Genomic DNA, 24,871 nt, shown 5'->3' on the forward strand with positions numbered 1-24,871 from the left:
ACTTATTATATTAGCCTTTGTTTCAGGCACCAAGTGGAGTTGCCTACCTTTTCCTTTTTGTCATTAGTTACTATCCTATGTGGGAGAGGGACTTTTGTCTGAAAGGCTTAGACAGCTATGGAAAAAACCTGATCTTTTTTGACATCTAAAGAAAAGGTGTTGAGAATTTAGAAAGCCTGAAAAAAAATAATCTTAGTCTTGGTATTTTTGGATATCCTTAATTTAAATATGCCTGTCTTTTTTGCCTTTCTTACTTTGAATGCAACAGTTTTATATTCCACCTCTCTCCAGATCAGTGACCTTAAAATAAGAGTGAAAAGTTTATGGCAAGAAATTACAGGATTCTTATATCAAGAGCTGAGCAATATTGGCTGCACTTTGACAGTTTTACATTTTACTATTTAATATGACTCATGACTTTTGTGTGGGGTGTATAACTGGAAATGGCCTCGGGCCCCATCTCTAACGGGGGGGGGGGATGTTGGACTCTTGAGTCCTTAAACCTTCTAATTTTGACAAATTGAATTACCCTCAGAGCTCTTCCTATGCTTTCCCTTTTTCTGTTCTTCATGGGGCAGCATGCGATGGCAGGGGATTTCTTGTGTGCATATACAAACTCAGTCAAAGACTACTGTAGACTAGGGTCCAGTGAGATTAAGGTCCAGTCTACTTCTAAGGAAATGCTTGCTTCTCTGTTCCTTTTTCATCCTGGGACCTGCACAGTAAACTGTTGAATATTTAGCTATATGTTCTCCTTTGGCTTTGATGTTCTTAAATGTTAAAACCTTAGGAAAGATCAAGAAGTCACCTAAACCTCTGCTTTCTTGCAAGAAACCAAAGGTTTGAATTCTCCTTTTAATCACGATTAATCATTTTTATTCCAAATTATACCTAACGTGGGCCCTAGAGGCTGTCTGCCAGCTAGGTTGATTAGGGTTTAAAGTTAGGTGGTTACTATTCCACTTTCAGAGGGACATACAGTACTTTTTATTTATTTAATTTAATGTTTTGTTGTTTTTTGTTTTGTTTTTTACAGAGACAGAGAGAGAGTCAGAGAGAGGGATAGATAGGAACAGACAGACAGGAACAGAGAAAGATGAGAAGTCTCAATCATCAGTTTTTCGTTGCAACACCTTAGTTGTTCACTGATTGCTTTCTCATATGTGCTATGACCGCGGGCCTTCAGCAGGCCGAGTAACCCCTTGCTCGAGCCAGCGACCTTGGGTCCAAGCTAGTGAGCTTTGCTTAAGCCAGATGAGCCCGCGCTCAAGCTGGCGACCTCGGGGTCTCGAACCTGGGTCCTCCGCATCCCAGTCCAATGCTCTATCCACTGCGCCACTGCCTGGTCAGGCTAATGTTTTGTTGTTGATAACTACAAATTTTAATTGATTTTAAATGGACTTCTTTTCCATTTAAAAAAGTGTTCAATCCATCTCTCTTATTTTCTCCTCTCCAGGTACCCAGGTTGATCCTAAGGGAACATAGTGTAGTCATTCTTCTCCTGCTGTAGTGTAGATACCTGTGGACCCTTCTCAATCTGATCTTAAAATTTCTATTTTTTAACTGTACACTACGTTGCTTGTCTTCCAACTTTCTCTCCCCCCCCCCAAGCTGGAAACGGGGAGGCAGTCAGATAGACTCCCGCATGAGCCAGACCGGGATCCACCCGGCATGCCCACCAGGGGGCGATGCTCTGCCCATCTTGGGGCGTTGCTCTGCCGCAATCAGAGCCATTCTAGCGCCTGAGGCAGAGGCCACAGAGCCATCCTCAGTGCCCGGGCCAACTTTGCTCCAATGGAGCCTTGGCTGTGGGAGGGGAAGAGAGAGACAGAGAGGAAGGAGAGGGGGAGGGGTGGAGAAGCAGATGGGCACTTCTCCTGTGTGCCCTGGCCGGGAATTGAACCCAGTACTCCTGCATGCCAGGCCAATGCTCTACCACTGAGCCAACCAGCCAGGGCCTCTTCCAACTTTCTTGACTTGTTCTTTTCATCTTTCTGACTTGAAAGTCCATGCTCAGCATCTCCTTAGAAGAAAGTAGATAGGGATTATATGTCCTCCCTAGACCAGTACTGTGTTTCTCCTTGAGCCTAATCCTTTACCTGCTAGCCACAGGGAAAATCTGCAGTGAGTACCTTTGTAGGTTCCCTCCACCCTTTGTCCAGAAGATAGTATAGCTGTGTTAGCACAAAGGGTACAGTTTGAGGTAGAAATTAGGGTTTCTCTTTGTATTCAAGAAGTGTACAAATATATTGTTTGTATAGATTTTATAACTCACACCACTTACTTGTGCTTTTACTCCCTAGTTATTGGAAACTAGGTCCTCCACTGGTTCTAATATTTACTAACTTCATTATGAAATTAACCAGGAAAAATTCCAAACCTGACCAATTTTACTATAGCATTCAGTGCGATGCAGTTGGATAATATTTGTCCTGTTTTCAAGTTTATATGTAATAAAATCAGTGGCATGTACTTCTTGATTGCTACTGTGTGCTAGGTCCTACACAAAATGCTGGAAATTTTTAATAGAAAAATGGAAGGATCCTTCCAAATTCAAATACTATTTTTATACTTTTTCAGTAATTTGAATTACTGTTGTTACTCTGTATCCAAAAGTCCTAGACTTAATCTGATTCTTTATCCCTGATGACTACATCACAGTTTCCCCCCACAAGCAGCAGGAAAATAATTAACTTTGTTCTATTACAAGGCTTTACCCAAAGATGTCAATAGACATCAGAGAAATGTGTTAAGAAAAATGCAAGTGATCACTTCTTTAACTTTCCTTGTGTCTCTTAACCACACCCAAAGTCTCTCACTCAAAACATTTAAAGAACCTTTCCTCAACAAGCTTTTCTGGGGAAGTGCAGTGTCTTTCCAATGTTGGCTTCTTAGATGAGGTTGGTTTTCTCTTCCTGGCTTTCAAAGAAACTGTCATTCTGATGTGATACAGGAGGATATAGTCCTTAATGAATGTCTTTGGCACTGCTTGTCAGTTGCTTATTTCCTGGTTATTTTGCATTAAAGTATTAATTAACCGCTAAATTCTAGTTCACCTCTTAGTTAAGGCAGCTTTGCTTTCCTGAAGGCGGGCTGACTTTTTTTACGTAACTTAGCTCACTGGTATGCCACCAAGTTTTGATCAGTGTGTAAAATGCAATTTTGCTGTAATTGTTATTGCAATATCAGATTGACTTTGGGGCTGAGGAAGTCACACATTGTGTTCTAGAGTAGGATTCAAGTGGTAGGAGTAAGAGGTAAGAGGCTTTGTGTCCTAGCATATGAGAAGTTAGCCAGCTGAGTTGCTGAGTGAACAGTGAGCCAGGGAGAACATTTCTGTTCACTGACACAGTCCCAAAGGCCACCAGATAGGCACTGTAAGATGTTGTCTTATTATAATAGTGCCTGCATTTTATTTTTGCTGTCAAAATAAATACTTATTAATGAACTGGAGGCACTCAAATAGTGCCTGCATTTTTATTTTTATCTTGAGTCTTTTTATCCCTTCAAATATACTTACATTAAAAAAAACCTAGTACCCAAATATGTATGTTATAAATCCAAAAAGATTGAGAACTACTGATCTTGTATGTTGGAAGCTGAACTAGAAGTTGATAATCAGGCTGTTGTCATCAGGCTCCTTCAGTAATTCACTGGGTAATTTGAGTGAGTCATAGTGTCTCTTTGTCCACTTGACAGGTAAGGATGTGGTGCTTACCTCCATGTTCCTTCCAGGGATTAAGTAGGAAAAAATGATAAAGCACTCTAACTTCCTTTGAAAAGGATATTACCTGAACTCAGAAGGAATAAAAGTAGAGATATGCCTAAGCACCCAGGTTATTTGCAGTCCTTGACATACTTGAGACAAGCTGGGACTGCCAACTTTACATGTCCCTGAGACAGGAACACCTCAATGCTAAGAGCCAGGCTCAGGTGGCTGAGAAGGATGCACTCTCATCTTAATAAAAAGAGTTGCTAAAATACATTGGAGTTGTGCTTGGCACCCTTTGGATGGAAAATAAATACTTATTAATGAACTGGAGGCACTCAAAACATCAGTAAGGAGGAAGTAGGACTTTGTCCAGGGTTTCGTGCATGGTCTTCTCACAGACTAGATGTACTTTATGAAGTGTCTTGACCATCCGGGCTAATTATCAATTTGATCTCTTTAACCTTTTTAAACAACATGCTGTCAAACCGGAGATTTTAGGCCATTCACTACCCCGTTGTAATAGTTGATATGGATGGTGCCTGACCAGTGGTGGCGCAGTGGATAGAGTGGACACTGAGGTCCTAGGTTCGAAACCCCTGATGTCGCTGGCTTGAGCCACCCAGTCAAGGCACATAGGTGAAGCAATCAACGAACAACTTAAAGTGCCAAACTACAAGTTGATGCTTCTTATCTCTCTCTCTTCCTCTCTCTCTTTGTCTCTCTCTTAAAAAATAAAGTTAATGTGGATATGAAATAAGACCTCAAATACTAAAATAGAAAATTATTCCTAAACTCCTTTGAGAGATTAAAAGTGCCAGTGCAATCTTTAAAGAAATCTCGTAAAGCAAACCTTTATAACTGAATTTATTACTGATTTGGGGAGAGGCCGTATGCTTAATAGTAAGGGCAATTGAATTCAAATTTCATCTCCCCTCTTACTAGCTGGTTGACTGTGGGAAACTTATTTAACTTTTCTGAGCCTCAGTTTCCTCATCTGTAAAATAGGAATTCAGTAAAGCCTTTTTGTGACTACCCTATTTAATATTACCAATGTATCACCCTTTGCATTTTCTGTTTTTCTTCCTTGTCTTGTATTTCATAATTTAACCTGCTATCTGGTGAAGTAATTTCTTTTTTTTTTTCTTTTTTGTATTTTTCTGGAAGTGAGAAGTGGGGAGGCAGAAAGACTCCTGCATGCACCCAACCAGGATCCACCTTGCATGCCCACTAGGGAGCTATACTCTGCCATGGGACAGTTGCTCTGTTGCAGCTGGAGCCATTCTAACGCCTGAAGCAGATGCCATGAAGCCATCCCCAGTGCATGGGCCAACTTTGCTCCAGTAGAGCCTTGGCTGCGGGAGGGGAAGAGAGAGATAGAAAGAAGAGGGGGAAGGGTGGAGAGCAGGTGGGCGCTTCTCCTATGTGCCCTAACTAGGAATCGAACCCGGGTCTTCCACATGCTGGGCTGGCGCTCTACCACTGAGCCAACTGGCCAGGGCCCTGAAGTCATTTCTTTATTATGAATTCTTCTTCTCCCCCCAAAATGTAACTTTCATTAAGGCAAGAATTTTTCTGTTTTGTTTATTGTCTGGCTTCTAGTAGGCACTCAATAAATACTTTTCTAATGAATAAATAAATTTCCCTTAGGGTAATTGTGAAGATTGAATGAGAACTTATTATGGCTCTTGGCACATAACTAGGAATTTAGAAAATGGGACCAATTAGGAAGTTTTTCTTGGCTCTAAGGAAGATAATAGAGGTCATATTTATATGACTGATTAGTATATGAAGTGTTTGCTACATATTTTTGAAGAATGAACTTAAGTCATAGTGCTCAATTATGTCAGATTGCAAGGTGTATGGATATTAGATGATTATAACTGAATATGTCTTATTCTTAAATTTATTTTACTCTAAGATAACATTCAAATTGTACATAGGATGTATGGTGTATTTATAATATTTTTTCTTGAATTTATATTTGTATACATATTTTCTCTCTTCTACTAGATTATTAGTTCCCTCAAGTCAGGTGCCATGTCCTTTTTAATACAGTGATACCTCGGTTTTCATCATAATCAGTCCGAAAACAATCAGTGAAATCTGAAACCGATGAAAATTGAGGCAATTATTTCCATATGAATCAATGTAACTTCAATTAATTCATTCTAGACACTCCAAAATATATATCAAAAACACATTTTATAGAGAATAAATATAGTTTAATACTAAAAACAATAAGATTAATATAAAATGAATATATAAAAGACTAATAATGTAAAGAATAAATGAACATTTAACATGGCGTTTACCTTTCTGAAAACTCTTGGCGTATGGAAGACAGCAAGGAGGGGAGAGAGAGATGCAAATATTATTTTTTGGAAGAGGAATCCCCCTCCATAAGGACCTTAGATATCAAGGCACTATCTGGGGTCACTTCCCTTCTTGGTCTTTTGGCACTAGGATCAGCTTCAGAGTCAGTGGACCCATGTCGCACAAGAAAGCTGTCCATAGAGGTCTGTTTCTGCCTCCTCTTTAAGATTTGCCTAAAATGGGGCAAGACATTATCATTGCAGACACAACCTGCAACAGCTTGTAGGAGGGAGAAAAATCTGGGTGATTTTTCTCCACAAACCCCTGTACCTTACTCCGCATGGAGAAGATGTCCTTAATCCCTAAAGAAGGCACATTCTCCCCTGTCTCTTCCTCCTCATCTGAAGCAACTTCTTCGTCTGCCGTCTGCTGCACTTCTAGGTGCAGGTCTTGCAGCTCTTCAGTGGTGAGTTCTTCACTGTGGTCATCCCCAACTCTTCCACATCCTCACCACTCACCTCCAAACCTATGGACTTCCCCAAATCAACAGCTGATTGACCCTACATATGTAGGGACATCAGGTGAAGGCTCAACCCCTTCAAAATCTCTGTCATGCACACATCCTGGCCATAATTTCTTCCAGGCAGAGTTCATCATCCTGGATATGACTCCCTGCCAAGCCTTATCTATGAGGCTAATGCAGTTGAGAATGTTGAAATGTTGTTTCCATAATTCTTTTAAGGACAATTGTGTATCTGATGTCATCTCAAAGCACCTTTGAAACATTGCTTTTGTGTACAGTTTCTTGAAATTTGAAATGGCATTTTGGTCCATGGGCTGGATGAGTGGTATGGTATTGGGGGCAAGAACTTCACTTTGATAAAACTGAACACCTCCAATAATGTGTCTTCCAAACCTGGAGGATGTGCAGGAGCATTGTCCATTACCAGGAGGCACTTAAGAGGCAACTGATTATCCTGGAGGTACAGTATTTTTTCACACTCGGGCCAAACACTTCATTCATCCACTCAATGAAAATTGGTCTCATGACCCATTCTTTCTTGTTTGCCCTCCATATCACACACAATTTACTTTTTTTTTTTTTTTTTTTTTGTATTTTTCTGAAGCTGGAAACGGGGAGAGACAGTCAGACAGACTCCCACATGCGCCCCACCGGGATCCACCCGGCACGCCCACCAGGGGCGATGCTCTGCCCACCAGGGGGCGATGCTCTGCCCCTCCGAGGCGTTGCTCCGTCGTGGCCAGAGCTACTCTAGTGCCTGGGGCAGAGGCCAAGGAGCCATCCCCAGCGCCCGGGCCATCTTTGCTCCAATGGAGCCTCAGCTGCGGGAGGGGAAGAGAGAGACAGAGAGGAAAGAGAGGGGGAGGGGTGGAGAAGCAGACGGGCGCTTCTCCTGTGTGCCCTGGCCGGGAATCGAACCCGGGACTTCTGCACGCCAGGCCGGCGCTCTACCACTGAGCCAACCGGCCAGGGCACAATTTACTTTTAATCACATTGTTTCTGCTGAACACTCTAGGAGTTTCTGGATGGTACACCACTAAGGGCTTCACTTTACAATCACCACTAGCATTACCACACAACAAAAGAGTTAGCCTATCTTTCATAGGCTTTTGTCCTGGCAGTGCCTTTTCCTCCTGTGTAATGAACGTACTCTTTGGCATTTCTTCCAAAAGAGGCCAGTTTCATCACAGTTGAAGACTTGGGAGATGAATCCTTCAGCCTCTATATAATCTTTGAATTTGGACACAAATTTTTCGGCCCTAGACTTTTCCAAACTTGTACCTTTGCCATGCCTAGTAACACTAACATTGTGTATGCCAGTGTGCCTCTTGAATTTTTTGAATCAGCCTCCACTGGCCTTAAAACCACTAAATACACTAGCACTCGTCCCATGCATTTTCTTAATGAGATCAGCATATAACAGTCTGGCCTTTTCACATATGTTGGCCTCCAAAACACAAAACAATCGCCATCCAACTGTCTTTGATTGATTCAAATTAATAATAACTGTTCGACAACTTGAATTGTTTGCGATCTGTTTCGTTAGCACATTCACGCCTTTTGCTGCATTAGCTTCCTTTATTGCTTTCTTTTTTACCACAATGGAACTTATTGTGGATCTCAACTTCCTATACATGCGGCCGATTTCAGCAATCTTGAAGCCGCTCTTGTATTTTTCAGTGATTTCCTTCTTCAGCTCAATTGTGTCCTGGCCTCCTTCTTTGAAGGGCAGCTGGCTCTGGAAACTTTCTTTGGTCCCATGATGGAGCTAAAAGGAAAGGGTTAACTTATTAGCAAGGGAAACACTTAACAGGGACAATGAGATTTGAGTACATTTTGAAACTGAAAAATGCAAAATAAACGCATTACACTGAATACTGTGTACGCAGTAATCATTTACATGTAATTGTAGTATTAGCACTCGCAATCAATAATAAAAGCACAAAAACGCTGCAAAACAATGGAATTGTTTGGCCAGATGTGCAAGGTGATACTCACACAAGGAGAAACAACACCACACTGAGCAGGTGACCGCGTGGGTTGCCCTTTGTTCTCATAAAATTAGCAGTGAGGTCACATGGGCACGCTGACAAAATCCAAGGCAACTGACAAAAACAGACAAATTTTTTGTGGAAAAAATCGATGAAAATCGAAACCGACAATAATCAAAGTTAACGAAAACCGAGGCATTACTGTATTTCTAGTCCCCACTGCTTCTGTTGTAGCTTACTTTGCTGTAATACACGGATTATGTTCCTAAGATATCCAGAATAATAAAAAATCCTGTTATAGCCTGACCAAGCTGTGGCACAGTAGATAGAGCATCGACCTGGGTCACAGAGGACCCATGTTCGAAACCCCGAGGTCACCAGTTTGAGCACAGGCTCAGCAGCTTGAGCGTGGGGTCACTGGCTTGAGCGTGGGGTCATAGACATGACTCCATGGTCACTAGCTTGAAGCCCAAGGTCACTGGCTTGATCAAAGGGTCACCAGCTCAGTAGGAGCCCTCCAGCCAAGCACATGCAAAGCAATCAATGAACAACTAAGGCACCACAACAAAGAGTTGATACTTCTCTCTCCCTTCCTGTCTGTCCCTATCTGCCCCTCTCTCTGTCTCTCTCTTTTTCTCTTGCTAAAAAAATAAGTCCTGTTATAAAAAAGTGGTTTCAAGACTATACTTTCAGAGATCATTTCTGTAGTTTTACTAGAGAAGTTTCCCTGACATGTAGAGCTCCCAAAACCTCGGGGAGGAGGCACAGCACTCAGAGTGGGGAGCAGGGAGCGGGGAGCGGGAAGCCGGCTCTTGGGGTGGCATCAGCAGCTGCCATTTGCCACTGATGGTCGCTCTTCTCTTTTTCCAGAGAGTAAGAGGGAAAGAATGTCTTCTGAGTGAGGGGGAAAAAAATGGTTTCATTTTGGAGAGGGAGGGTTAGGAGCTAGAGAATTCAGTGTACCACTCATTTTACCTGGGGTACTTTCAATTAAAATAAGAAGGAATTAGAAAAAAGCATATATTTACTGTAAAAAGGGAATGAGAAAGAGGATGAGGACTAGCAAGTGATGAAAGGAATGTTCTCCAGAAGAAACAAAACTGTGTGAACGAAAATTTATATGTATTATAGTATTCCTGTATGCTGCGAATATTTATATAGTTGTAAAACTGTAAGCAATTAACATTATTTAACCTAAAAATGGGATATAACTATTTTGGAAGGAGGGGCAGGAAAGAGGGTAGGAGAAAACGTCTCCCATTATAAAAGCCAGTAGATAATAGCCAAAATTGAAAAATTAGTAACGGAAATATGGCAGTTAATTATCAGAAGAAAAACAGCTCAAAGATTTGAAAAGCAGCTGCGTCTGGAAAGCAGAAATTAGGGGAGACAAAGGTGCAGGAGGAGGCTATTTAGCTTTAGTAGCTGTGTGTAAATACTCTTTAACTTCTAAAATCATGTATATGTAGTACTCTGACTAAAATTTAAATTTAAAAGCTATCCACTTTGTAATTCTGTACTCAAAAAATGTCAAAGGATTTCTATTGCCTGACACACAGAGGGCAGTCTTTTTTTCAGCTTGGTGTTTGCATTCTTCTCTATATGAGCTGTTGCTTCCCACTGGACTGATTCTAGCCCTGAACCCTTATATCACCTTGAGCCCCTTCCAGTCCTGAACCATTTCCCACCTCTCCTCCTTTCCACACATCCTGCTGCTCTTCGTTTAATGCCCAGCTCCTATTTCATTCCTAAAATTTCCTGGTCTTCCTTCCCCAAACCCAGCGACCCCTCCTAAACAGCTGTGGCTCTAGTTGTCTGTACCACTCATTAGACACTTACATTGCCTTTTCGTGTTTGAAATGTTTTTGATGTTTTTAGCTCCCCAGCTGGATTATAGGCTCCAACCAAGCAAGGAGGACATCTTATTACCATTTTATATACATCTTTCACAGTGATACATTTGATAAGAGATCTGTTTAATATTAGTTCCTCATTCAGCCATCAAAAAGCTTTCTGTTTTGTGATCACTACTCTTCATTCTGGGCATGTCTCAAGACTGTACTTTGGTCTAAAAATCTCTATCTCTGTCAGCCTTACTGAGGTTGAAGGCCAAGGCTTTATCTCTTTGCTGGTGATACTGTCCTTGGCTGGCACAGTGTGCCAGTTGTTTTTACAAAACAACATGGACAAATCAATCCCTAATCTCCCAAACCCTGTGGATATTTACGCATTCAGAAGTTTTGTATTATTTGAGAGGAATGCTAATTTATCTATCATCACCACTTTGGGGATTTATGAACCTTTTCCCTTTATACTCCTTTGCCTTATGATCCCCCTGCACTGCAAAGAGCCAAGGAAAAACAAAATAAATAAAGCCCCTGTAGTTTCCACTACTTCTCTTTGCACTCTCTAGGAACCACCTGGCTCTGCACGTGCCCTAGAGAGGCTTCATTAGTGATGTATGTTCTTGCTCACTAAGCTAGGGCCCCAGTGTGACCTGAAACATCTAGGTCATTAGCTCTTCATCTTTTTTTTTTTTTTTTTTTTAAATATTTTATTTATTTTTTTTTTTTTTTTTTTTTTTTTTTAGAGAGAGGGGAGAGAGAGAGAGAGAGAGAGAGAGAAAGGGGAGGAGCAGGAAGCATCAACTCCCATATGTGCCTTGACCAGGCAAGCCCAGGTTTTCGAACCGGCAACCTCAGTGTTCCAGATTGATGCTTTATCCCACTGCGCCACCACAGGTCAGGCCTAGCTCTTCATCTTTTAGAGCAGTGGTCCCCAACCTTTTTTGGGCCATGGACCGGTTTAATGTCAGAAAACATTTTCACGGACCAGCCTTTAGGGTGGGACAGATAAATGTATCACGTGACCGAGACAAGCATTAAGAGTGAGTCTTAGACAGATGTAACAGAGGGAATCTGGTCTTTTTTTTTTTTTTTTTTTTTTACAGAGACACAGAGAGAGTCAGAGAGAGGGATAGATAGGGACAGACAGACAGGAACGGAGAGGTGAGAAGCATCAATCATTAGTTTTTCGTTGCACGTTGCAACACCTTAGTTGTTCATTGATTGCTTTCCCATATGTGCCTTGACCGCAGGCCTTCAGCAAACCGAGTAACCCCTTGCTTGAGCCAGCGTCCTTGGGCTCAAGCTGGCGAGCCTTGCTCAAACCAGATGAGCCCACACTCAAGCTGGCAACCTCAGAGTCTGGAACCTGGGTCCTTCCACATTCCAGTCCGATGCTCTATCCACTGCGCCACCGCCTGATCAGGCAAGGAATCTGGTCATTTTTTTAAAAATAAAACATCGTTCAGACTTAAATATAAATAAAACAAATAATGTAAGTTATTTATTCATTCTCTGCGGACCGGTACCAAATGGCCCACGGACCGGTACCGGTCTGCGGCGTGGGGGTTGGGGACCACTGTTTTAGAGGACAGTGAATGCTGTGAGAATGTGTGTTAAAAGCTGGATCCTGTTCTCAGAAAAAATATGCACACATAGCTGCATTAAAGTATATCCAGGAATTTAGTTATATTCAAGTATAGTGAGACCAACAGATGAGGAAGGACGCTCGCCATTGAAAAGATAGTCTGTTATTTACAGTTCTCAAGAGAAGAGGGACACACCACATAGGGCAACGCAGGGAAGTATCAGGGTTGGTTGGAGGCAGAAAGAGGCGAGGGGCAGCAGGACTTGCCACAGCCCTTGTTGGGGTTTTCAGGGGAAGAAATGGGTGAGTCAGAATAGGTACAGTGAGAAACTTTATGATTAGATCATTAGAATAATTCTGGCAGTTTCTGGACTGTGGGATGGTCCTTAACTGTCCATGCATGGCCCAGGGTGCTTCCGGGCAGAGGAAATATTGACTTGGTGTGTGAGTTTTATATAAAGTGGTTGGGGGTATAGACTCGGGATTGGTTGGTTTGCATGCTTGCAGTCAGATTATTTGCTATCTCTAGGAATTAGCTAATCCTGGAAGGGGAAGTCCCTCAGTCCACAAGATCCCCAAGATGTCAAAGCACTATAAAATACTATAGAAAGCAAAAGCGCAGTTGATATAATAACGTGCACACACAATTATATTTGTTACTTCTTGGTTTCTTGAACCTCGTGAAGCCCATCTGTAGACCCAAGACCCAAGGTTTAAAACTCAACTTAGGTCTTGGGAGCTCTATGCCTCCGAATACAGTCTATGAATGTTGTTTACCTCTTCACAAGAAAGTCTATAGTTAATTATCAGTTAAGACAAGAGAATGTAGGAACTGCTTCATTTTTTATGGTAAAGCTTTTACTTATTTTTTCTTTTGACTTTTATTTGTGGATATTTTGTGCCTAGAGGGATAAGCCTCATTCTCTAATTGCTGCATCAAGTCTGTCCTCACAGGGCGTCCTGATGACATTTTAAATACATGGAAATTTTTGAATGCATGAACGGCTGGTGCTGTCTCTGCTGCATATTTGCTCTGGCACCTGCTCCTCTCTTCTTGGAGTTGATCCCATTGCCTAATTCTGTACATTGTCTCCAAACCTTTCATTAAGCATTGTTGGAAATTTTGCTTTTTAACCTCAGCATCCCCACTTATCTATTGAGCAGAAACAGAACCGACTCTGACTACTAGGCATTTCCTCTAGTGAAAAGCTTCCCATTTTGCCTTTTTTGACTTTTCAGAGCATGAAATGACTGTGCTAATCCTGTTGGCCTCAAGGCAAGAGCCTTGTAGAGGCAGAAAAAGGGGACGGCCTGCTCCCAGCTGGGATCCTCCAAAGGCCAGAGGGGAAAACCTTTTAACATTATACCAACTCCTAGTCAAAAAGCAGCCCACCCCTGCTTTGTTTTGACTGCACTTAGAAAGAAAATAAATTCTTGGAGTGTTTTTCCTGCATGTAACCATCAATTTCTTAGTGCCCTTAGTACTGTACTGGGTAGATTTCCAGAGGCTGGGTGCTCTCTCAGAGTTTCAGAGATCAAACAAAAAGGGTTTTAGGAATTCTGGGAGTGTCCTTATGCTGGTTGAGTGGATATTTCTCAACGCTAGAGGTACTTTGGTTCCAAGTCAACAAATTGAGTTGCAACTCATGTGCTTTGTGCAAAGTGCTCTTTAGGGCACAAGGACTGAGAGGCACTTAAGGCCCTCAGACGGGTTTAAGATTGTCCTTCCTCTTAAGGGACTAACAATCCAACAGTAAGAACCACACAAATTCAAGTAACCCTTTGTTTCTGTATTATATGGAGTTACCACATACTTTCTGGGGCAGAGCATCAAGATCTTTCATGTAAAGATAAGAAAATTATGTGTACTTCCTGTCAAGAACTATTTATAAGGTCTACCGGAAAGTTCTGTTCGTTTTTGGAATAAAACAAAATACAAATTTTTCTTACTGTCAATAAACTTTATTAAATAATATATTTCCACACCAATCCTGTCTTCCGAATATGGTCCGAAATGGTTTGCTGAGCTGAATTAAGCCTTTCTGCCATCTCCGATGTTGTCAAAAAAGGATCTTGCTCCAACATGGTCTTAACAACATTGTCATTGATCAAAGATGGTCGCCCAGAACGTGGCTTATCAGAAAGGTCGAAATCACCTGTTTCGAATTTTTCAAACCATCTTCTGCATGTCCTGTCAGAAACTGTACCTTCACCAAACACTTTCAATAAATTTCTACATGCTTCTGTAGCGCTTCTTCCTTGTTGAAATTCGTAAAAATACAGTAGCGTAAATGAACTTTATCAGTAGCCATGGGTACACTATCACTTCACACATAAGACTAACGTGAATCAACTTTGTTTTAGTTAATTTGCTACATCAGTATGTATATATTAAGTGATAAAAATAGAGAGGCAGGCCCTGGCCGGTTGGCTCAGCGGTAGAGCGTTGGCCTGGCATGCGGGGGACCCGGGTTCGATTCCCGGCCAGGGCACATAGGAGAAGCGCCCATTTGCTTCTCCACCCCCCCCCCTCCTTCCTCTCTGTCTCTCTCTTCCCCTCCCGCAGCCAAGGCTCCATTGGAGCAAAGATGGCCCGGGCGCTGGGGATGGCTCCTTGGCCTCTGCCCCAGGCGCTAGAGTGGCTCTGGTCGTGGCAGAGCAACACCCCAGAGGGGCAGAGCATCGCCCCCTGGTGGGCAGAGTGTTGCCCCTGGTGGGCGTACTGGGTGAATCCCGGTCGGGCGCATGCGGGAGTCTGTCTGACTGTCTCTCCCCGTTTCCAGCTTCAGAAAAATAAAAAAATAAAAATAGAGAGGCACACATGCGCCAAATAAACGTGTTTACGTGTCAAAACTTGTGATAGAAATGGACAGAACTTTCCAGTAGACCTTATATAATGTACTGCAGGGATTCACGTTCAGGGAAAGTGTTGAGTGGGAACAGAGCAAGCATACTCGCCTTGCAAATTTTGAGTTGGACCTCTGGTGGACTGAAATTTATGCCTGTCCTCAAGTGGAGTAGATAATAGTAGGGAGTGCTGCCTCACAGGATGACAGGTGATAGAGCAGAAGGAATGTGACAAGAATAAGAGAGTGAAACAAAATGCTATGGGGCTTCCAAAGAGATCATCATATCAGGACAGTAAGAGCAGAAAAGACCTCTTAGAAAAAGAGAGTTGACAGAGTCCTTGAATGGGGAATTAGAAACTGGGGAGATTTTAGCCTTTATTAGAGGAGAGAAAAGGGAATCTAATAGTAGAAACAGTATGAACAAAAGTATAAAAGTAGGGCCTTACCAGGCGGTGGTGCAATGAATAGAGCATTGGACTGGAACATAGAGGACCCAGTTTCAAAACCCTGAGGTCACTGGCTTGATCCCAAAGGTCGCTGGCTTGAGCCCAAGGTCACTGGCTTGAGCAAGGGGTCACTCACTCTGCTGTAGCCCCTGGTCAAGACACATGAGAAAACAGTCAATGAACAACCAGGGTGCTATAATGAATTAATGCTTATCTCTCTCTCTTCCTGTCTGTCCCTCTCTCTGTCTCTATCGCACACAAAAAAAGTATAAAAGTAAGGATATATTTAAAACATATTTACAAAATTATGTGAATGATGAGCAGTGGGAGATAGCACAGAGAGATGGATTACAGAGTTTGTTGAGGGCCTTGAATAGCAGACCAGGGACTCTTAGTTTAGGCAGTGATAGGCCATTAAAGCTTTTTGAGCAGTTGAACAGCACAGTCAAAACTCTGCTTTAAAAATAAATCAGTCTGGCATGGAAGTAGATCGAAGAGAGGAGAGTAGAGAGGAAAATAGGTGATTTTTTTAAGGAACAAGGGCCACTGCTTAGTGTTAATTGTAGGATCATTTCAAGTTACTCACATCTCAAAAGGCTGGCTTACAGAAAAGTTCACAGGCTATCATGCATTCTTCATGATGACCAACAACAACAAAGTTAGTTTGTAAAAGGCATGTGCACCACCACGTTCACTGGCTTGCAGACATCCCTAAAGTGTGATAGCAGGCCTAGTGTTGTGTGAGAGGTGTGTGTGTGTATATATAAAAGTAGGTCTGGCAGAAAGGAAAGACTAAAACATCTTAATCTCCTTTTGCTTTCCCTTGTGAAATAACTCTTTTAAACACTAGAATTTTGTTACAGGCCTTTCTCAGAAATTTATCTGACCTGACATGAAAAATAAGTCTTTTTTTGTTTCAAGGTAGGATGTTATATGGCATCAAGATGACATCTAAGAGAATAGCTTGGAGCTGGACATCTGTTTGTACATTTCATCTGTGCAGACAGACTATTCCTAATGTGAACCTACGAAGCCCATGACCTTAGAGTCTCTGTTTTTGTGGGGTACAAAGTTCATGTGGCCATAAGCTATTCATAACTGCCTGCTGGATGCTTTTACCAGTGCTTTACACGGTCTACACTTGATTCATCAAGACTTAGGGCATGTTTCTGTGGGTAGAATGTTTTATGTCAGGAATTCCAAGTAAGTGAAATGTTGCCATCTCTGCCCATCTTTGAAATTTAGTGGGACTCCATATCCCAAAGTATTTCACGTTAGCCAATTATTGCTTCACCCAAACCTTGTTGGGCAAGGCTTAAGACTGTGGTCGTTCTTTGTGTCCGCAGTTGCTTGCTTACTTACTTCTTTCCTACCCCCTTTCTCCTTTTCTTCAGTAGTGAGAAAAAATTTAAATACAATAAAGTATAAATACATATATAGAGGCATACACACACATATACAAGAAATTTTTCTCAAATTTTTCAACTAGTTAGCTTTATGGAACAAATACATAAATATATATGTTGAATATAGATGATATTAGCCAGTAAAATGTATAATTTTTAATAGGTCATTATAGGTAGTTTCTCATTTTCCTTGTTCTTTTAAAATTTGTAAAACAATGCAGGTCCATTGCAGATAATTCAGATAATATCAAAATATATACTGTAAAATATTTCTCTCCTTACTACCCTTATTTTAGTCCCATTTCCCAAAGGTTTAATGGTTTTGGATAGTATCTTTCCAATTTTTTGTTTTGTTTTTTGTGTTTTGGGGTTTTTTTTTTACAGAGAAAGAGTCAGAGAGAGGGATAGATGGGGACAGACAGGATCGTAGAGCAATGAGAAGCATTTCAATCATCAGTTTCTCGTTGCGACACCTTAGTAGTTCATTGATTGCTTTCTCATATGTGCCTTGACTGCGGGCCTTCAGCAGACCGAGTGACTCCTTGCTCGAGCCAGCAACCTTGGGTCCAAGCTGGTGAGCTTTTTGCTCAAGCCAGATGAGTATGCTCAAGCTGGCGATGTCGGGGTCTCGAACCTGGGTCCTGTGCATCCCAGTCCAATGCTCTATCCACTGTGACACCGCCTGGTCAGGCTCTTTTCAATTTTTTTTTTTATGCATAATCAACACAGTTTTTTTGTTTGTTTTTTTACTTTTTAATAGAGATAGGACCATACAGAACAGTAGGTCAAGGACATCTTTCTGTGTCAGTACCGATAGATGTATTTACTCTTTTTAATGGCTGAATGGTAGTCCATAGTGTCATTGACCATAGTTTGTTAAACTATTTTTTTCTTCTTTTTTAAATGCATTGCCATATTTCTCTTTGATTTTATTTAATAACTTTAGAAAGAGAAGAAGTGGGGGGGGAGACAGAAACATCAATCTGTTTTTGTATGTGCCCTGACCAGCGATCGAACTGGCAACCTCTGCATATCAGGACAATATTCTAACCAACCAAGCTATCTGGCCAAGGCTTAACTATTTTCTTTCTTTCTTTTTCTTTTTTTAAGTATTTCCATTGAGTTGAGAGAGGGAGGGCAGGAGGGACAAAAAGAGGGGAGGGGAGAGACAGAGAAGCATCAACTTGTTGTTCCACTTAGCTGTTCCATTTAGTTTTGCCCTCATTGGTTGCTTCTCATATGTGCCCTGACTGGATATCGAACCTTTGACCACTGCATGCCGAGACAACACTTTATCCATTGAACCACATGGCTAGGGCCTGTTTAACTATTTTCTTGAAGAATATTTAGGTTGATTTACAATAAAATTCAAGCTTCTTTTAGGCCATACTAGCAAATTTGCTTAACATATGATTTGGTTCTTTATAATTTAGCCCAATAGTTAATAAAGACTACCTAGGACATATCTTTTCACAGAGTGTATATGAATTCACAGTTTATAAGGCTGGCAGTGATATTCCTTCCAGTTCTAATTGGTGCTCCTCACTGTGGTATTTTTCATGTCTATTCTATGAATGGCAATATTCTAAGTCTTATGACTGGACAGTATTTAACATGCAAGTGAAAAACTGACCTCTTCTTTCAAGGAGTTCATTACCTTAAAAAAGAAGGAAAGAGGCCATGCAGTACCAACCAAAAATTGACAGCTAGCTTAACCACGCGGTTGCACAGTGGATAGAGCGTCAGACTGGGAGGCGGAGGACCCGGGTTGAGACCCCAAGGTTGCCACCTTGAGCACGGGCTCATCTGGTTTGAGCAAGGCTCACCAGCTTGGGCCCAAGGTCACTGACTTGAGCAAGGGGTCACTTGGTCTGTTGTAGGGCCCCCCCCCATCAAGGCACATATGAAAAAGTTCTTCAATCAATGAAGAACTAAGGTGCCACAATGAAGAATTGATGCTTCTCATCTCCCTCCCTTCCTGTCCCTCTCTGTTCCTCTCTCTGCCTCTCTCTATCTCTGTCACAAAAATTGATGGCTAAGTGTACCCAGAGATATAAACACTTGCACTCAGAGTAAACTTTATGTACTTACAGCCAGGTAACCTAAAAGATGACAAATGTGTTATGAAAATAGCTAATATTGTGTGGGCAGGACTTCTCTCTAATTCAGAAAAACTTCTAGGAGGAGGTGGGGTTTTATTTAGGTTTAAAGACTAGATGAGAAGCATCAATCATCAGTTTCTCGTTGCGACACCTTAGTTCATTGATTGCTTTCTCATATGTATGTGCCTTGACCACGTGCCTTCAGCAGACCGAGTGACTCCTTGCTCGAGCCAGCAACCTTGGGTCCAAGCTGGTGAGCTTTTTGCTCAAGCCAGATGAGTCTACGCTCAAGCTGGCAATCTGGATTGTTGTCAAGCTTCCAGGCACATCTTTTTTTTTTTTTTTTTTTTTTTTTTGAAGTGAGGAGAGATGAGATGAGAAGCATCAACTTGTAGTTGCTTTACTTCAGTTATTCATTGGTTGCTTCTGATACATGCTTTGATGAGGAAGGGGGGGTGTTCAAGCCAAGCCAGTGACCCCTTGGTCAAGCCAGCAACCTTGGGCTCAGTCAGCCACCTTGGGATCATGTCAGTGATCCCATGCTTGAGTCAGCAACTCCGTGCTCAAGCTGGAGACCTCAGGGTTTTGAGCGGGTATCTTGGCGTTCTGAGTCAATATTCTGTTCACTGCACCACCACCGGTTAGGCCCAGGTGAGTCCTTTTAGCACTGTCTCAGTATAGGGCTTGTTAATAATGCTTTCCTACTTTGTACATAGTATTAACATCTGAACAGTGGATTTTAATTAGAAACTATTTCAAATTAGGTATCTTTTGTTACAGTATTGTTTTCCTAGATTCCCATAGTATGGCTCTGGGGACTACTTAGGTGTCCGAGCAGTTTGTTTCTTTTTTTTTTTTGTGAAAGAGAAAGGGACAGATAGGGACAGGCAGACAGGAAGGGAGAGAGATCAGAGGCATCAATTCTTCACTGTGGCACCTTAGTTGTTCATTGATTGCTTTCTTGTACATGCCTTGACGGGGGTGGGGGGGGCTACAGCAGAGTGAGTGATCCCTTGCTCAAGTGAGCAACCTTTGAGCTCAAGCCAGATTCCACACTCAAGCCAGTGACCCCGTGCTCGAGCTGGTGACCTCAGGGTTTTAAACCTGGGTCCCTTGCGCCCCAGTCCGACACTATCCACTGTACCACCACCTGGTCAGGCAACAGTTTGTATTTTGAAACAGACCCATTTGCCATGCTCTTTCCCACTTATTTTTGCTCCATACTTCCCACTAGTTGGTACCTATACTTTAGAACAAAGATCTGTAGTCTTTTTTTCACATCAAGATCGAGGGGGACAGACTGTCTGGGTCAGTAGGGCAGAATGCCTTAAAGTAGCTAGTTACTAAGATTTTTGTCATATCCACTTCTGGCAGAATCAGGATGTAGTTTTTACAAAAAATTCCCAACCTTTATATATATATATATATATATATATATATATATATATATATATATATATATATATATATAAACTGACAACACATCATCAGGAATAGCTAATCCTTTGACTTTAGTAGCCTTTTTACAAAAACCAAATCATAAAAAAAAAAAAAAACACAAACAAAAAAAAAAACCCCAATTCAGCTGGATGCTTATCTCAATGTTGTGATCACAGGTCCCCAAATTAACAATATTTCCCTTGGACCTACTTGTGGAAAACTTGTAAGACCGTTCATCTTACAAATGTTTTCTTCATTCCAAAGTGAATGTGAAGTTGGTAGTCAAGAGCAAGTATTCTGTAGTCCACGATCTGATCTGACGTCACCTATGAGCCCATCTCAAGGGGCTTCCTTGTTAGCCCTAAGAGCTTAGCTTTTCTTTCCCTGGGTTAATAGCACCGTGGCAGTGATCACAGTGAAGTGACACCATGCTGTCCTGGGAGCTCCAAAGTCTCCTCTAAACTAAGAGAGCCAGGCTGTGGATTAGAGACTATCACAGGCCTGGCCTCTTTCTTACTTGTTGGCCCCAACTGACTCAGCCCAGTAATGCTGTACCCTGAAATGTACAGGTGTGATTTGACAGGAGCTTTTCACCCTTTACAAACTGGGCCTCCTAATGAGAATGTAGGCTCATAGAGCAATAATGCACCTGTAGGTGGCCTGTAAGGAAAGTTTTAACAAAAGAGTTGGTTAAGAAGCTAATTTATTTTCTTGCTTTAACTCTCTTGTCATGTGCTGAGTGGGGGCGGAAGAGGAGAGGAGGGTGGGGAATGCTGCTGCTGAAAGCATTTATCTTCCTTTCTGCCATCTCCCAGTGTTTATTACCCTGTGATCGACAGATGAGGAAAGCTGCCAGTCAAACCCACGTTCAGCATATTTCCATTTCCCTTCTTTGCAGATTTTAGGCTTTTGAAATCTGCATCCTCTTTGTAGCAGTAAAGGTCGTTCCCTCCTGCTGCTAACAAGCCCAAGACCCTTTGGTCCAATTCCACTCACTTGTGCTTCTACCAAACAATAAAAGCTGCAGGAGTCTCAGCAATTTAAGACAAGTGATTGGTGAGAGCTGTTCAGTGTTGAGTCAGTCGCTCTCGTTACCTTTCTGTCTCACCTCTTTCTCCCTCAATCCTTTCCCCCGCCTTCCCTTCTCTCTCTGCCCGTCCTTATGCCGCTGAGGCACTCCCTTTAAGCAGCTCCATTGTGCTACAAGGAGAGGATGGCAGCTTTCCTGACTCTTCCTGGCTTCACTCAGGGACCTCCTGCCTAAGCCAGTGTCCTCCCAGCATCAGGGGTTGCTGGGACCTAAATATAGGAAATGCCAGGTTGTGGGGGATGTGGAAGTGGAGGTAGAGTAACTCTTAATAATTCGAATCCACCTGCATGTCTTCTGTCAGAAGTAGAGGTTTTTAAGGAAATCCCTGCCTGGTGGGAGTGAATTCTAGACTTTTGATTTTTTTTTTGGGGTTTTTTCTCCATTTCTCCTGAATGCTGTTCCTAATCATTTCCCAGTAACATGTGTTCTTGTGAGCTTATTTGTTTTTATCTTAAATAATGTTTGCGGGTAGAAGAAAGGTAATAATACTCAATTTTTGAAAATGCATGTTCTGCTTTCATAATTACTTATCCCAATTACATCATTAGTGTTAAGTGTAGATAATTGCTTCATTAGGATGTATATATTGAAGAAGGGCAGGTCTTCAGAATGGTGATGAAAATGGGCCTCAACTTCTTCATCTACCCACACAGGAGTACCTTAGCTTGATTTCAGAGAGCTGGGTGGTACCAGCTGTCCTGTCAGCAGTCAGGATTAATCCTGGGTTTTAATGTGATGGGTGGAAGGGGTGAGGACCCAGCAAAGAGCCTTTTACTTCCTTTGCTGTAGGGTGGTGTTACATTGCTGAACTCTGGATGAAACTGTTACCTTCAAGGCAATGTGATTGAATCATTGACGATCCTCAAATTAGGAGGCAAAACGTAGTCTCGGGGCAGCCCTCCTGCCTTTGGACTTTCTGAAGCTCACCATGTCTAATGGCATGTGCCCTATGCTCTGTTTGACCCCTTTAAATGGCATGTAACTGCCAGGCCTAGAGGTTACATTCTCCCGTCAGACTAACTACTTACCTGTAGATTTGAATATGACTCTGATTTCATAAAATGCCTGTGAATGACTTTGTGTGCATGCTGCCTAGTTGTGCATCTCCTCTTGATTTCAAGGCATGTTAAAAATTAATACCAATACTGCATGCTTCCAGTTATATGAGCACCTAAAACAGATTCATAGAAACAGTAAGTAGAATTGTGGTTACCAGGGGCAGGGGAAGGGAGGGGAATTATTTAATAGGTATAGAGTTTCAGATTTGCAAGATGAAAAAATTCTGAGGCTCTCTTTCACATCAGTCTGTATATACGTAACACTACTGAACTGTACACTTAAGATGGTTAGGATGATAAGTTTATGTTATGTATTTTTTACCACAATTTTTTAAAAGTTAATATCAGATTCTTTATACTACTTACTCTGGATAGAAAGGCTGTATCTCCTATTAGTCTGTTATAAAGCTACTCTGCTGCGGCTGTGTACCTGGTTTGAAATGTTTTGAGAATATTTTTGATGAGACTGTGACACACAGAAATATTTCATGGCTATTTCTTTTCCTTTCCTTGCACAGTCTATTCCAGGTCTTACTGACTTCCTTGTTGAGTTCTCAAACTATCATTTGTTTTATTGGCCTCATCAAATGCCTGTGACCTCAAGAATATATTTCTTGGGTCTGCCTCTAAAGTTCATAATTTATGTGTGGACCAAAGCTACTCATGTTCTTAAGAGCAGGAGCTTTGGAGCCTTTAGGAGTTTATTGGACAGTAAAATTACGTTGATTTAAGGCAGCGGCTCTCAACCTGTGGGTCGCGACCCACAGGTTGAGAACCGCTGATTTAAGGGGTACAATTTCTGCTAAGAGAATATCATTGACATCTATATCTACAAAATATTTTCCCTTTATTTATGTTAAATATATTTCAAATGAGTGTTGTCTAATGATTGACACCAGTTTAAGTGACCAGTTAGAACAGTTTTTAAGGAGCCTAAATCTGATAGATAGAACACGCACTTTTTTTTTTTTTTTCATTTTTCATTTTTCTGAAGCTGGAAATGGGGAGGTAGTCAGACAGACTCCCGCATACGCCCGACCGGGATTCACCCGGCATGCCCACCAGGGGGCGATGTTCTGCCCCTTGGGGCGTCGCTCTGTTGCATCCAGAGCCCTTCTAGCGCCTGGGGCAGAGGCCAAGGAGCCATCCCCAGCGCCCGGGCCATCTTTTGCTCCAATGGAGCCTCGGCTGCGGGAGGGGAAGAGAGAGACAGAGAGGAAGGAGAGGGGGAGGGGTGGAGAAGCAGATAGGCGCTTCTCCTGTGTGCCCTGGCCGGGAATCGAACCCGGGACTCCTGCACGCCAGGCCGACGCTCTACTGCTGAGCCAACCGGCCAGGGCCACTTAGAACATTTTCTATGTCAGAATTATAGACACACACATGGTATACTTATTGGGGATTTTATTTTTGTTTTTACAGAAAATGGTCTCCTTTAATACTTTTTTTTTTAATGACAGTATTTTACATGTTTATTGATTTTAGTGAGAGGTAGGGAGAAAGTGAGAGAGAAACAGGAACATCGATCTGTTCCTGCATGTGCCCTGACTGGGGATCAAACCAGCAACCTCTGTGCTTTGGGATGAAGCTCTAACCAACTGAGCTCTCCAGCCAGGGCATCCCTTAATACTCTTCCTTTTTATTTTAGCCTCAGGAAAAAGTAAGGATAGTTTGAGCTATAAGTAATATCTCAGACTTAATCTTTGAAAACCTAGTTTTTTCCTCAAAAGGAAATAATTGTGTTTCCTTCAGACACTTCTATGATTGCTGGGTTTCATGCGGTATTTTCTATAAATGAAAAACATTATCTTATTCTCCTGTGAACCTGTGGTTCAGTTATAAACGTACAATGGAACATTAATTAGGTATAAAAAGGGGTGAAGTATATCTGTGACATAGATGATGAACTTTGAAAACACTCTGCCAAATGAGAGAAGCCAAATGCAAACAGCCACCTGTTATATGATTGCATTTATATAAAATGTCTAGAGACAGAAACTATATTAGTGGTTGCCTAGGGCTATGGAGGGAGTGGGGCAGAGTAGAGGGGAATGACTGCTAATGGATAGGGAATGGGGGGATAGGGTAATGAAAATCCAGAAATTAAACAGTTGTGATGGTTGTTAGGAAATTTATTATTATAATGGTTGCACAACTATGTGAATATACTAAAAACCTTTCAGTTATATACTTGTAAGTAGGTGAATTGTGTGGTATGTAAATTATATATAAATGAAGCTGTTATTTTTTTTTTTAATTTTTCTTAAGTGAGAAGCGGGGAGGCAGAGAGAATCCTGTATGCATCCCAACCGGGATCCACTCGGCAAGCCTCCTATGGGGCGGTGCTCTGCCCATCTGGGGCCATTCCTCTGTTGCTCAGCAACCAAGTCATTTCTGTCCCTGAGATGAGGCCATGGAGCCATTCTCAGCACCCAGGGCCAACTTACTCCAACCAAGCCATGGCTGCAGGAGAGAAAGGGAGGAGGGGTGGAGAAGCAGATGGGCGCTTCTC

General features: G+C 41.9%; 1 protein-coding gene and 1 pseudogene across 18 annotated transcripts in view; both read left to right on the plus strand.

Moving 5' to 3' along the window:
* AMBRA1 (autophagy and beclin 1 regulator 1) overlaps positions 1–24,871 on the plus strand; it is a 229,519-nt gene that overhangs the window by 143,262 nt on the left and 61,386 nt on the right. The window lies entirely within an intron of this gene.
* On the plus strand, positions 9,217–9,442 carry LOC136390117 (small nucleolar RNA U3; annotated as a pseudogene).

This window comes from Saccopteryx leptura, chromosome 1 (genome assembly GCF_036850995.1).
Source record: "Saccopteryx leptura isolate mSacLep1 chromosome 1, mSacLep1_pri_phased_curated, whole genome shotgun sequence".
Lineage (NCBI taxonomy): Eukaryota > Metazoa > Chordata > Mammalia > Chiroptera > Emballonuridae > Saccopteryx > Saccopteryx leptura.